The 12,534-nt window shown below is 38.5% G+C and overlaps 1 long non-coding RNA gene across 2 annotated transcripts; it reads right to left on the minus strand.

Moving 5' to 3' along the window:
* Positions 1-353: 353 nt before the first annotated feature.
* On the minus strand, positions 354-5,885 carry LOC115568492 (uncharacterized). Of its 2 annotated transcripts, XR_003981409.1 has the most exons (5): positions 5,797-5,885; positions 5,441-5,498; positions 1,417-1,444; positions 1,171-1,242; positions 354-654 (listed from the first exon to the last, which is right to left on the minus strand). It is a non-coding gene; the product is annotated as an uncharacterized LOC115568492 (long non-coding RNA). The 2 variants fall into 2 exon arrangements; XR_003981410.1 differs by lacking the exons at positions 354-654; positions 1,171-1,242 and adding an exon at positions 1,265-1,279.
* Positions 5,886-12,534: the final 6,649 nt, after the last annotated feature.

Raw genomic sequence — 12,534 nt, forward strand, 5'->3', positions numbered from 1 at the left:
CTGGTTTATTGGGTCTCTTCTTGGCTGACATCTGGCAGTGTGTTGGTTTGGTTGTTGCCCACTTTTGGCAAACAGAAGCAGAGCGCCCAAGTGCGATCATTCCATGTGGTATGTGGGCCGGATGAACATGTCAGGTGTGGGCCAGATATGGACCAGAAGAATTTTGCTATATCAACCAAGAGCTGACCATATACATTAGAACTCACTCAAATGGGCTCTCAGACTTAACCAGAACTGGTTTACAGTCTATGAACTTGTCTAGCCTGCACACATAAGGAGTCACAACCAAACCATAATAAAGTTTTATGTCAAATATGAACAAATACAATAAACCAGAACTGATCTGAATTTGTGGCTACATGCCATTCTGGTACCCCCAGATACTGTGTTGAATGGTGACAAGTCCAGCCTTGTTGGGACTCATCTGGGGGTCTAAGATGAAGAAACCTACTGAAGAATTGAAGAAATGACCAGACATGAGAAACAACTGGTGAACAGAAGAGGACTATGATTTTTTAATTTTTTTTTTAACCTGCGAGACAACAAAACAAAATTCAGGCCAAATCAGTGGAACCACTGAAAAAGGTGGAACAGTGGAGAAGCTCCAAAAAAATCTTGCCTGGGTCCAACATCATGGCTCATCTTCTTGTGGCCCTTGAAGAAATACACACAAAAAAAACATATTTTGTTGACTCAGTAAAGCAGTACTGTGGTTACTGAATATGGTGGCAGTGAAGTACAAAACACAAAACGTTATCAGGAGACCAAACAAAAATGGCCCTGTAAAATGATATAAAAGTTATACAATATTGTGTTGATGTCTTTCAAAACTTAAATCCATAGTCTGTTTTTATTTACAATTAATCTGAAGCTATAGTTGATATGATGTCTGATCACTGACCCAATATCTGCTTGCTCAACCTCATTCTGTTCAGACAAAAATGAAAGATGGGATTGATAACAAGCAAAGTGAGCTGGAGTAAAGCAGCTTCATCAAACACACCCTCTGCATACAACTACATCGAAATAACAGCAGGAGAATACAGCAACGTCACTTAAAAAAACAGTTCAATTTGAAGAATCTAGTACACATTTATGAAGCAGAAAATAGTGGCCAAATGAGTAAGAACCACAATTTTCACTTTAAAAAAGAGAGCTGATCCATATTACCTCAGATTCTATTTTGAGAGCAGGCCAGAGGTCCATGAGCTTGTTCACTGCTGGGCAGGACATCACTATGGTCTGTAGGCGTAGGGAAAATGTAGTCTCCATCATCTTTCTAATGAGGGGGAAATGTACAAATGCAATCAGTATAGAGATGTGGAAGAGGGCTGATTCTGTAATAATGGCTGTGCTGCAGCCTGTAGTATCTAAATAACTGTATTTTGGAGGTGAAAGAAGCTGCGCACAACTTACACGTCCAGATCATTTTGGAACCAGCAACCTAAAAGGCAAAGAAAAAGATGATAAAGTTTAGACCACCATCTAAAACTTTTAAAACAGAATTGCTTACACTTACTACTTAATATAACAAATTAATTACTATTAGCTTATCAAAATATTATCACGGACTACAGCTATCACTGCTTTAAAATGACAACATGTTTTCCTCAAAACAATTTGTTTTATATAACATCTATAGATGGAAAATAGCTCAAGTAAACTTTTAGTTTTTAACAAGTTTTTAACCCTTGTGCCTTCCTCTGGCATTTTTGTACATTTTTCTCAACTTTTTTTTTTGATTTAGCGATCATGTTGGCTGTGTTACAGCTTGTGGCATGGATCTTTGTAGGAACTCTTCTTTTTAGTCAAATTTTTGAAATCCAGTGTCTTTTACTCTTACATGTCTTTTATTTTCCTGTAATGCGTTTTGCACCCTCTAACCACCTTCGTGGCAAAAATGTACACGAACAAAATCTGCCATAAAATACTCATACATCAATATTTTTTTCTGCTTTTTTTTTTTGCTTGAATCCCTTAACCAACTTGTTTCCTGATCAAAATGGTCAAATATTCAATAATTTTCAGGATTTTAACCCTTTAAATGCCAGTTTTATTATTTGAATTACTAATTATTTATTTTAAAAAAAACACAAAAAATGTTTTATTTTCCATATAATAAGTAGTAGGCTGATGGGGCTTTGGTGGTGATTAGAGTCTTTGATATATCAAAGATTACCAACAAAATTGATTTGATTGCATTAGTATATTTTATGTGGTAACAGATACTCCCTCTAACCACCTTCGTGGCAAAAAATGCCCCATTGACTTCCATTAAAACCACATTTTTTAATCTCACTACCATTACAGTATAAAACCATGAATTCTGTAATGTCAGCATGCCATTTTGAAGAAAAGTAGTGATATTTAACATTTTTGATGTATTTCAACAGATTCGACCATTTTCCCATTGTAGGCCGATGCATGAAATTCTTGTATTTTTGCCAGTTATATTATGGAGCCAGGTGACTACCAGGGCCCTGTGTGTGTGTGTGTGTGTGTGTGCATGTTGTGTGTGTGTGTGTGTGTGTGTGTGTGTGTGTGTGTGTCTGTCTGTGTGTGTGTGTGAGATAGAAAGTGAGAGAGAGTGAGAGTGAGAGTGAGTGTGTGTGTGTGTGTGTGTGTGGTGTGTGTGGTGTGTGTGTGTGTGTGTGTGTGTGAGAGAATTTGTAAGCATGCACTGATCACTTCAGCAGTGAAAAAAGGTAATCTTTTGAGGAATGTGTTTCATGTGTCTTTGAAAAGGTGCTTGAGTGAAAACATGCCTTTGCTGTTCTCAAAAACAAAGCAAAAACAACTGTTAGTGTGTTTATGCACCTGGCTGCTTTCACAGCCAAAGATAAACATGCAACTTGTCTGAGGGGTCATTTCATTAGTGAGCAGAGAGGGTGCAAAAATGAAAAGGCATTTCAGAAGAGAAGAGGCATTAGAAATGGTCATGCAGCCTTTATCTGACAGCGAGCTGCAGGGTTCATCAGGGGAAACCACAATCTTCGAGGGGGAGTCTGACACAGAAGGCTCGCTGGAGTCTTCCACGTCTGTGAGTGCCTCTGACCCATCCTCTGAGAGTGAAGCGGGCACTGAGGATCCTGTCCATCCTAAAAGTCAGTGGACGGGCAAGTGTGGTCTCCATCTCATGCTGAGACTCTGTGCTACATGCAGGCACCCAGCGGCATGATGCCAGGGCCCATGGGAGATGCAATATCAAGAATCCATAATGTAGCATCATCTTTTGACCTTTTCTTCACTCCTGACCTGATCCAGCTCATTTTGCAAATGACAAACTTATACGGGAGGCATTCAGTGTCAGGATGGAGTGACGTGGATGCCCAAGAGATTCGGGCATACATGAGACTTCTCATCCTGACAGCGCCATTGACCAGCTCCACTAGAAGGAGAGGTGTGTGCTGGTTGTGCAGAGGCCTGAAAAAGAGGTCTTCCACCACCAAGTGTGCATTTGTAGGGAACACTAGGTCACATGCTGCAGGACCACACACACACACACACAGACACACACACACTTTGAGACCTCCTTTCTGTCCAGAAGAAGAAGAAGAAACAATAACTTTGATATTTCAGCAGCAGCAGCTGTAAACTTGTATTTCATTTAACCCTCAGATTACACACACACACACACACACACACACACACAAGCGCACACACACACACACACACACACACACACACACACACAGTATCCATGTATCTGTTTCTCTCAAACACACACACACACACACGTCGTATATTCAATGCCTGGATATTTCTGTTTATATTTCATATTTTGTTCATATTTCATATGTTCTATTTGGTTTTTTGTTGTCTAAATTTCCAAAGTTGTTGCAGTTTGCACAATAAGAGTTCACACTGATGAATCAGATGTTGATTTAAAAACATTTCACACACACACACACACACACACACACACACACAACGTATATTCAATGCCTGGATATTTCTGTTTATATTTCATATTTTGTTCATATTTCATATGTTCTATTTTGTTTTTTGTTGTCTAAATTTCCAAAGTTGTTGCAGTTTGCACAATAAGAGTTCACACTGATGAATCAGATGTTGATTTAAAAACATTTCACACACACACACACACACACACACACACACAGGGCCCTGGTAGTCACCCGGCTCCATAATATAACTGGCAAATATACAAGAATTTCAGGCATCGACCTACAATGGGAAAATGGTTCAATCTGGTGAAATACATCAAAAATGTCAAATATAACTACTTTTCTTCAAAATGGCATGCTGACATTACAGAATGCATGGTTTTATACTGTAATGGTAGTGCGATTAAAAAATGTGGTTTTAATGGAAGTCAATGGGGCATTTTTTGCCACGAAGGTGGTTAGAGGGAGTATTTGTTACTACATAAAATATACTAATGCAATCAAATCAATTTTGTTGGTAATCTTTGATATATCAAAGACTCTAATCACCACCAAAGCCCCATCAGCCTACTACTTATTATATGGAAAATAATACATTTTTGTGGGTTTTTTATAGATAATTATAATATAACTGGCATTTAAAGGGTTAAAATCCTGAAAATTAATGAATATTTGATTATTTTGATCAGGGAACAAGTTGATTAAGGGATTCAAGCAAAAAAAGCAGAAAAAAATATTGATGTATGAGGATTTTATGGCAGATTTTGTGCGTGTACATTTTTGCCACGAAGGTGGTTAGAGGGAGTATTTGTTACTACATAAAAAATACTGATGCAATCAAATCAATTTTGTTGGTAATCTTTGACATATCCAAGACTCCAATCACCACCAAAGCCCCATAAGGCTACTACTTATTATATGGAAAATAATACATTTTTTGTGTTTTTTTTAAGAAATATAATTGATAATTCAAATAATCAAACTGGCATTTAAAGGGTTAAAATCCTAAAAATGTTTAAATATTTGATCATTTTGATCAGGGAACAAGTTGGTTAAGGGATTCAAGCAAAAAAAAAAAGCAGAAAAAAATATTGATGTATGAGGATTTTATGGCAGATTTTGTGCGTGTACATTTTTGCCACGAAGGTGGTTAGAGGAAGTTTTTTTAAGGAAGGCACAAGGGTTAAGACAAATCTTGAATTAAATTTTGGACTCTTTAGACCAATCATCTTTCTTTTTTGCAAGCAAATACAAAGTTAAGTAAAATAATATCTGTGCAGTGCAAAAGGTTAAATATCAATTAGGAAGATGGTATGTATGAACAGAACACATTGATGGCTTGTTGAATTGAATACGGCAAAAAGTTTTATTTTGACCAAATTGGCAAGAAGAATAAACGATGATATGTGTATGCGGGAGTGCGTATGATTTAGGGTTACCACATTAAAACATTGTCTGAGAAAAAAAAAATAAAGTTATTGTTATTTAGAGAGGGGGGAGTTGTGGTTGATATAAGAATTCATTCATTGGATTACCTGGTATCTTTATCATATCTCCAGTTATCTTCCTTAACTCTGTCTTAACTTCTTGAAACTGGAACAGAGAGATACAATGATGGGAAATACATTCATCACATATCAAAATATACTGTTTGTGAGCTTGGATCCTCTGAGAGATCAGGTTGTAACCTAGGTTAGCTAATGTTAGCTGTGTTAGTGTTAATGTAATGTGCTAGCTTGTTCTAGCAGCTAACCATTACATTCATTGTAATTGGTTCACTAGTTAGCACCATGGTGGCTAGCGGAGTTTTGCCTCTGCTGTAAAATTACTTTATTACAATCCATGGGGTTAAATAAGTAAAAGTGAATACATATTAACATTCAACACTTACAGTAAGTCCTGACTGCTGCCGAGTAGGTCGAGCTTTCTGCCTCCTGTTGCTTCCAGCCGGCGCCAACCGTCTCTGCAACGTTCAAACTTTTCTTCTTCTGCGTTTTTTCAAAGAGCGGTAAGGAATCAGCGTAGTGTGCGCATCAGCGCCACCTTCTGCTTCTGGGGGTGAATCAGAAATTAACTCGGAATAAAAAATTATCCCTGCAGCTGCACAACACTTAAGTAGAAATAAAAAAATATATAGGCTACATCAAACTGATGCCAATAAAAATACAGAAAATTCAATAAAATACATTTTTTGTCTCCCACTAATGTCAAATGCATTTCAGACCATTTGCCCCAATCAAATTGTTACTGTTTTAATAGGCTATGATTGCAATGTATTTGTTATGATCGATTTTATTGTGTTTTAGCATGTGCTATATAAATTAAGTTTATTTTTAAATCACCCCTATTTAAAACAATATAAATAACAGGACTTTATCATTCTTAGCATGTTTTTACTTAATTCTATTACGTTTTGCTTAAGTGATGTTTTTAAGTTATGCATACTTATCCACAAAATAGCTCCATTTAATCCAAAAACACTTTACACCAACTTGACATAATTAAGTTAGTAGAACTTTTTCTAAAGCTTCGAGTATACAGTACTTAATATGTTTAATTACTTTGAACGTTCGGGTTTACAGTTGTTTATGAGCTGGAGCTTATTTTTTTATGTGCATTCATGTTGTGCATTTAGTGCATATACTCAAATCAGAGAAAACACTGAAAGACATTGTTGGTCATTACGTTATTGTAAGACTTAACAATTATTTTTTTATGAATTATTTAATTTATTTAACCTTCGTTTATCCAGGTGAGTCAACTGAGAACTAGTTCTCTTTTGCAATGACGACCTGTAAGATTCAACATCTCAGACAAGAAAAGATTTTATTGATCCCATATCAGAGAAAGTTTCATTAACAAACAACAAATTCATCAAACAAGGCACATGATTTATACTCTTAGATATGAGAGATAATATATAAATATATTGCACTAAGAGAAAAAAGTTAAACTTGACTAGGCCTACTATATGTTGGCTAATTCCTGCTGGTATTAAAGAGTGTCAGACTTGTTCGACTAATCAGACTCTGTAACGACTCCCAGAATTATCTATCCGCTTGTTGTGTTGTAATATCTTTTTTTCTCTCAGATGTACTATATTTTATGAACAGTGGTGTTTTTCCTTGTATCATGGGTGCAACAGACGGCTTGTCCTGCACATGGGGATGAAGTGTGTTGTACATGATAGACATTGGCTTAGCTAAAATTCTCCTCTCACCCACCTCCATAGCCAGCTCCTGGCACCTATATATTTACATACTGACATTACCTAACGTCAGTATAACAACATATATGCGGGCCACTTTAGGCTCAGGTCCAGATCATCTAATGTTGATTGTGCCATATTTTGGCCAAAACTGGCACAAATATGTTTTAACGTAGCTGGGCCACGTGTGCTACCTTATATGTGGGCCACTTTAGGCTTATATCCAGATCAGTCGATGCCAACTTGGCATATTTCGGCCAAAACTGGCCCAAATATGTTTCAACAAAGGTGGGCCACGTGTGCTACCTTATATGTGGGCCACTTTAGGTTTACATCCAGATCAGTTGATGCCAACTTGCCATATTTGGGCCAAAACTGGCCCAAATATGTTTCAACAGAGGTGGGCCACGTGTGCTACCTTATATGTGGGCCACTTTAGGCTCACATCCAGATCAGTGGATGCCAACCAGCCATATTTGGGCCAAAACCGGCCCAAATACGTTTCAACAAAGGTGGGCCACGTGTGCTGAACCACATGTGGACCAGCCTTGGTTCACTTACAGAATAACCATTGCCTACTCTGCCACATATTTGCCGAAGATGGGCCATATTTGTTTTGTGATATTTGGGCCAAATGTAGCATTAACTATGTGGGCCAGTTTAGGTTCACATCTGCTTTGTCTGGGCCAGAAGAATGCCTATGGTGCCGGATCATTGCCTGAAGTGGCCCACATCCGTATGCTATCTGGGTATAAATTAATTTTATGTTCATTTATGCATTTATAACGTTTGCCGTTTTAGCTTTGTTGTGTTAATCTACTTCAAATCTGTTGTCGCTATAATTAGCATTACATCTGCTAACGTTAGCTTTTGAACACAACCAACTTTGTTTACAACGAAGCCGGCGAAAAATCAATACATAGAGTGACGCGCTTGAGCCGTGGGCTGTTACCCAACCATCGTCGGCAACAGGAGCCTCCAGTGTTAACGAGCAGGAGGGCCATTGTGGTGAGCTGGGAAGCGGGTGTTAGCAGCGGATGTGAACCGCTACCGCTCGTCGAAGTTAGCATAAAGCTACCTCATCACAACGGCCATCATACTTGTTAAGTTACCAGTCAAGGCTTATTTGTCGGTGACAGCCGTGTATGGGTCCGTGGCTCCAGCGCTTCACTCGGACTGTAGTTATTTTTCTTTGCGGTGCTGCTGCTGACAGAGACGTGCCTGCACTTGCTAACATCCGGGACAGCTAATGGGGCTAGCAGCACAACCAAACAAAACAAAGCAAAATACTAATATACAGGCGGGAGGAGGGGGAGCTTCAGACACAGCCACGTGGGGGTTCGCAGCCAAATGCATAACAATTTAGTGCAATGGAGTTCTGAGTTCAGTATTGTAAAGCTTTAGTTGGGTGTTTCTAAATCAGTCTTATCCTTTTGTCAGGTGGTGCTTGGTCCTCTTTTGAAAGTGGAGTGGGGTGTCCAGTCCTTTGGAAGCCACCTAAACAAGGTACAGATTGTGACCTCATGCTCCTTTGCACACACCCAGTCAAATAAATTGTAAGACTAAACTGACTTATACTGCATCTGTGTCTACAGATGGCTATGAAAATGAGAGAATGGCGAAAACACCTAAGAGACATGGATGAACTTCTACGTTATGACAGCGAAGATGGACATCAGAGCATTGACATAAATATCGATGTTGTGGCTGGGAGTTGTAGCAGTGTAGTTGTAGCAGTGTGCCTGGGACCCCACACAGTTTAACAAGTGACAGCGTTCCTGAGACATCACATGGTTTTGATTTTGACACTGATGTGGACTGTTTGTCCACTGACTCTGAATATGAACCAAATGATGATGAAGCCGAAGTGATCAGCAGCCTTGAAGATGACCTGAGACAGTGGGCTACAGACAAAGGGAATGTGTGTTTGAAAATTAACCATTTATGTGTGGAAAAAAAAAGCCAGATTTTTGTTTATTTTTACAAGATGAATCTGGTAAGCCCTTTAATTTTTCTGTGTTCAGTTTGATTTTTACCCCAGTGTTCACACTTAAAAAATAAAAAAATATAAATATATATATGTATATGTGTTTAATTGTTTTACATTTTAATTGTCCTTATGTTTGTACATAGTCACTCAGGACTAACCCTATTTTTGTAGTACAGACCAAAGAGGTGTAATTTTATTTATTGTATTTTACCACTTTGTTTTTTTTTAAACTTAATTGAGGGTTATGCTGCCTGCTGTTAAGAAGTAGTAGCCTAGTAACTAGTATTTCTCAACTGAATCCTGGAGATTGGATTGTGATTTATTATTTTTAACAGCATGCCACCTTCTGAAATGGGACTACATTTGTGCATAGAAACTAGAAGCAGTACAGTGTAAAAACAATGTCTAATATGAGTTCTAATTTGACGTTGAAATGATGTCCACAAAGACCATATTTGGACTAGAAATAGCTCCTGTACGGAGGTACTGTGGATGTCATAAATGGACGTTAAGTGTACGTCGAAAGAAAGACGTCGTCTGGAGTAACAGTCTGCACCTTGAGGTGACCAAAATTAGACATGCAAAAATGACTTGGAAAAGACGTAGTTTGGATGTCTCTCTGCGCAGGTGGAGTGGACGTCATAAATGGACGTAAAGTATACCTTGAAAAAAAGACGTCGTCTGGAGTAACAGTCTGCACCTTGAGGTGACCAAAATTAGACGTGCAAAAATGACTTGGAAAATACATCGTTTGGACGTCTCTCTGCGCAGTGGGACCACTATCTTGTATACGCATTTAAAAGCAGCACACCCAAAAGTTAATGCTGAGCTGCAAAGCAAGCAGAGGGAGGAGGAGGAGGGAGCTCACCAAACCTGAACCAGATCCCTGGCACAGAGACAGACGTCACTGTCAGAGGCCTTTCAACAAAAACCTCAACAATATCCAGGTAGTAATTTCTAGAAGTGAAAGTTATTTCCAGCATTAATTAATGTTGTTAGTGTAACTGCTAGTCAACGATGTAATATTAGCAAAGTGCTTAAACTATTATCATATATTCAGACAGTTGAAATAAATCTTAATTGTTTTACTGGAACTCAAAAATATATGCTTATATTTAGATATATAGCCTACCTCATACCTGAAGTATGAATATGGCAGAGTATAATTACCCTTTTGTAGCTGTTGAAGAAACATTAGTATTCCTATTTAGGCTTCATGCAGATAATTTAATTATGTTAAATATTATTATCTTATTGGCTAAAATCTTTGTCCTGTGTTTTATTATCATCATAATCATGATCAAGTCAATAAAGGCAAAAGTACAAAATCATTCAATGATCAGTAATTTTCAAAGAAAAAGTATCAGTATCGGTATCGGCAATACTGTCACTCTAAGTACTTGGCATCTGATCGATACTAAAATTTGCAGTATCGCCCATCCCTAATTCACATTTTGCCAGTTGTAAGAGATTGAAAATGGCGAGCACCAAATAAACTGCTAAAAAAAGGAGACAGTGAAAACCGGCAACTAAAAGTAGTAAGGACTTAAGTGTTATCATGTTTTTTAGCTCATACTGATAGCTTTACAGACGGGGACTTTCTCCCTGCAAACACCCTTTCACTCACAGTGCCAACATTTTTATCATCCTTGTTAAAACTCATCACCATTTAACCACAGAACAAACAACGTGAATTAACCCACAACCATATTACATATCATCTTATTCACAAACACATTCACGCACCATAATTACACCAACACCAGCAGAATCCCCAAGAGTCATTGCGCCACAGTCCACAAGGGGCGTTACAATATGCCAGGAGAAGCTGTGATGAAGATTTCCAATTTGAAACGGCATTATGAGACAAAGCATAGGAATTTTGAAGAGACATTTCCTCAAAATTCAGAGGTAAGCACAACACAAATAAATGCACTGAAATCGTCATATCAAGCTGCAAGCAGGATTCTTGTCACATCTATGACACAACAACAAAAAGCAACAGAGTGCTCATTTACAGTGGTGTGGATTTTGGGTGAGCACAAGAAGCCGTTCTCAGATGCAGAAATGATAACATAATGCATGACTGAAGTGATGGACACAATGTTTGAAGGCAAACAAAAAGAGGAAATATTCAACTATGTATTTTAATTTATGTTAAAATGGAAATGACATTTTATTTTAGTTTGTATTTTTCTTGTTGTTTTGAATGAAAAGGACATTTTATTATGAATATTACAGTATTATTGCATGTGGCCTGACCGACCTCAATACATGGACCTTTGAGTCATTGAAAAAAATCTTTGTGGCCCTCTAAGATTTGTATTTGAGTACCCCTGGTCTAAGGTAATCATGGGATCTATAGCCCGTTTTATTGCCAAGGACATAGGACCGCTCTGCTTTTGAAAATGTTGGTATCATTAGCTGTATTCTGTGACTGCTGGGAGTACTGCACACTGTTAACTTTCATTGTCTACTGAAACTATGTACTGAATTGAACCATACTGCCACTGTTCACTGTCTACTGACAGTTGCTGCAAAGTGTACTCTATTAAAGGTCCCATATTATACTGTTTTTCTTCAATTTTACACAGCTGTCATAGGTACAACCCTGTATTTGAAATGTATTGCCCCAAACCCATCCGTGGTCCTGAATTTCAGCTGTCTGAAAGTCGCTCAAGTGAGCTCTACTGAGAGCAGGCTGTTTCTGTGCCTGCATCTTTAAATGCTAATGAGCTCCGTCTGTCAACGCCTGCCTTGCCTGCTACACGCCCCTCTCAGGGAGAGGATGCCGCTCATGCTAGCGGTAGCATGCGCTAATGTTTTACGGTGGATGGAACGCTATGGCTTGTCGAGATGCTGTTGTTCAACCATACCAGTTTGACCCAGAATCAGACCCAGAAGGAGAGGCTCCTGAAGAAGTACAGACTCTGCGGCTGCAGCAGGACGTTTCAGAAAGGTTAGTGTGTCTGAATATGTTACTTAGTTTGTTCGTATGTGTTTTTACAGTTACTACCATGCAGCTAATGCTAGCTCCTGCTAACAGTAAAGAAATTTATAGTTCTTCTGCAACTGTAAATACTATCAAAACGTGGCGATACTTACCTGTGGCCCGGTGCAGTTGCTGGTTACGGTATGGGTGGGACTGATCCTTTTACGAGGGTCAGTGTTGCGGCAAAGCCAGCTTTGTACTGACCCTTGTTACTGAAGCAGTCCTATGTGAAGTGCTTAGCACACACATACAGACTAACAGGAAGCGGACCTTTAAGTCAATCCAACTTTTGAGATTAGTAAACATTTGTTTGATTGTTAATCATAGGTGTGAATGTATACCCTGACAGATTCAGCTCAGAGACGCTGATTATAGAGATCCAGACAACAGGATAGTTGTTCCTCGGATCCAGGATGAAACAGCAGGTGTGTTTTTTTTT

This window comes from Sparus aurata, chromosome 18 (genome assembly GCF_900880675.1).
Source record: "Sparus aurata chromosome 18, fSpaAur1.1, whole genome shotgun sequence".
NCBI classification, from domain to species: domain Eukaryota; kingdom Metazoa; phylum Chordata; class Actinopteri; order Spariformes; family Sparidae; genus Sparus; species Sparus aurata.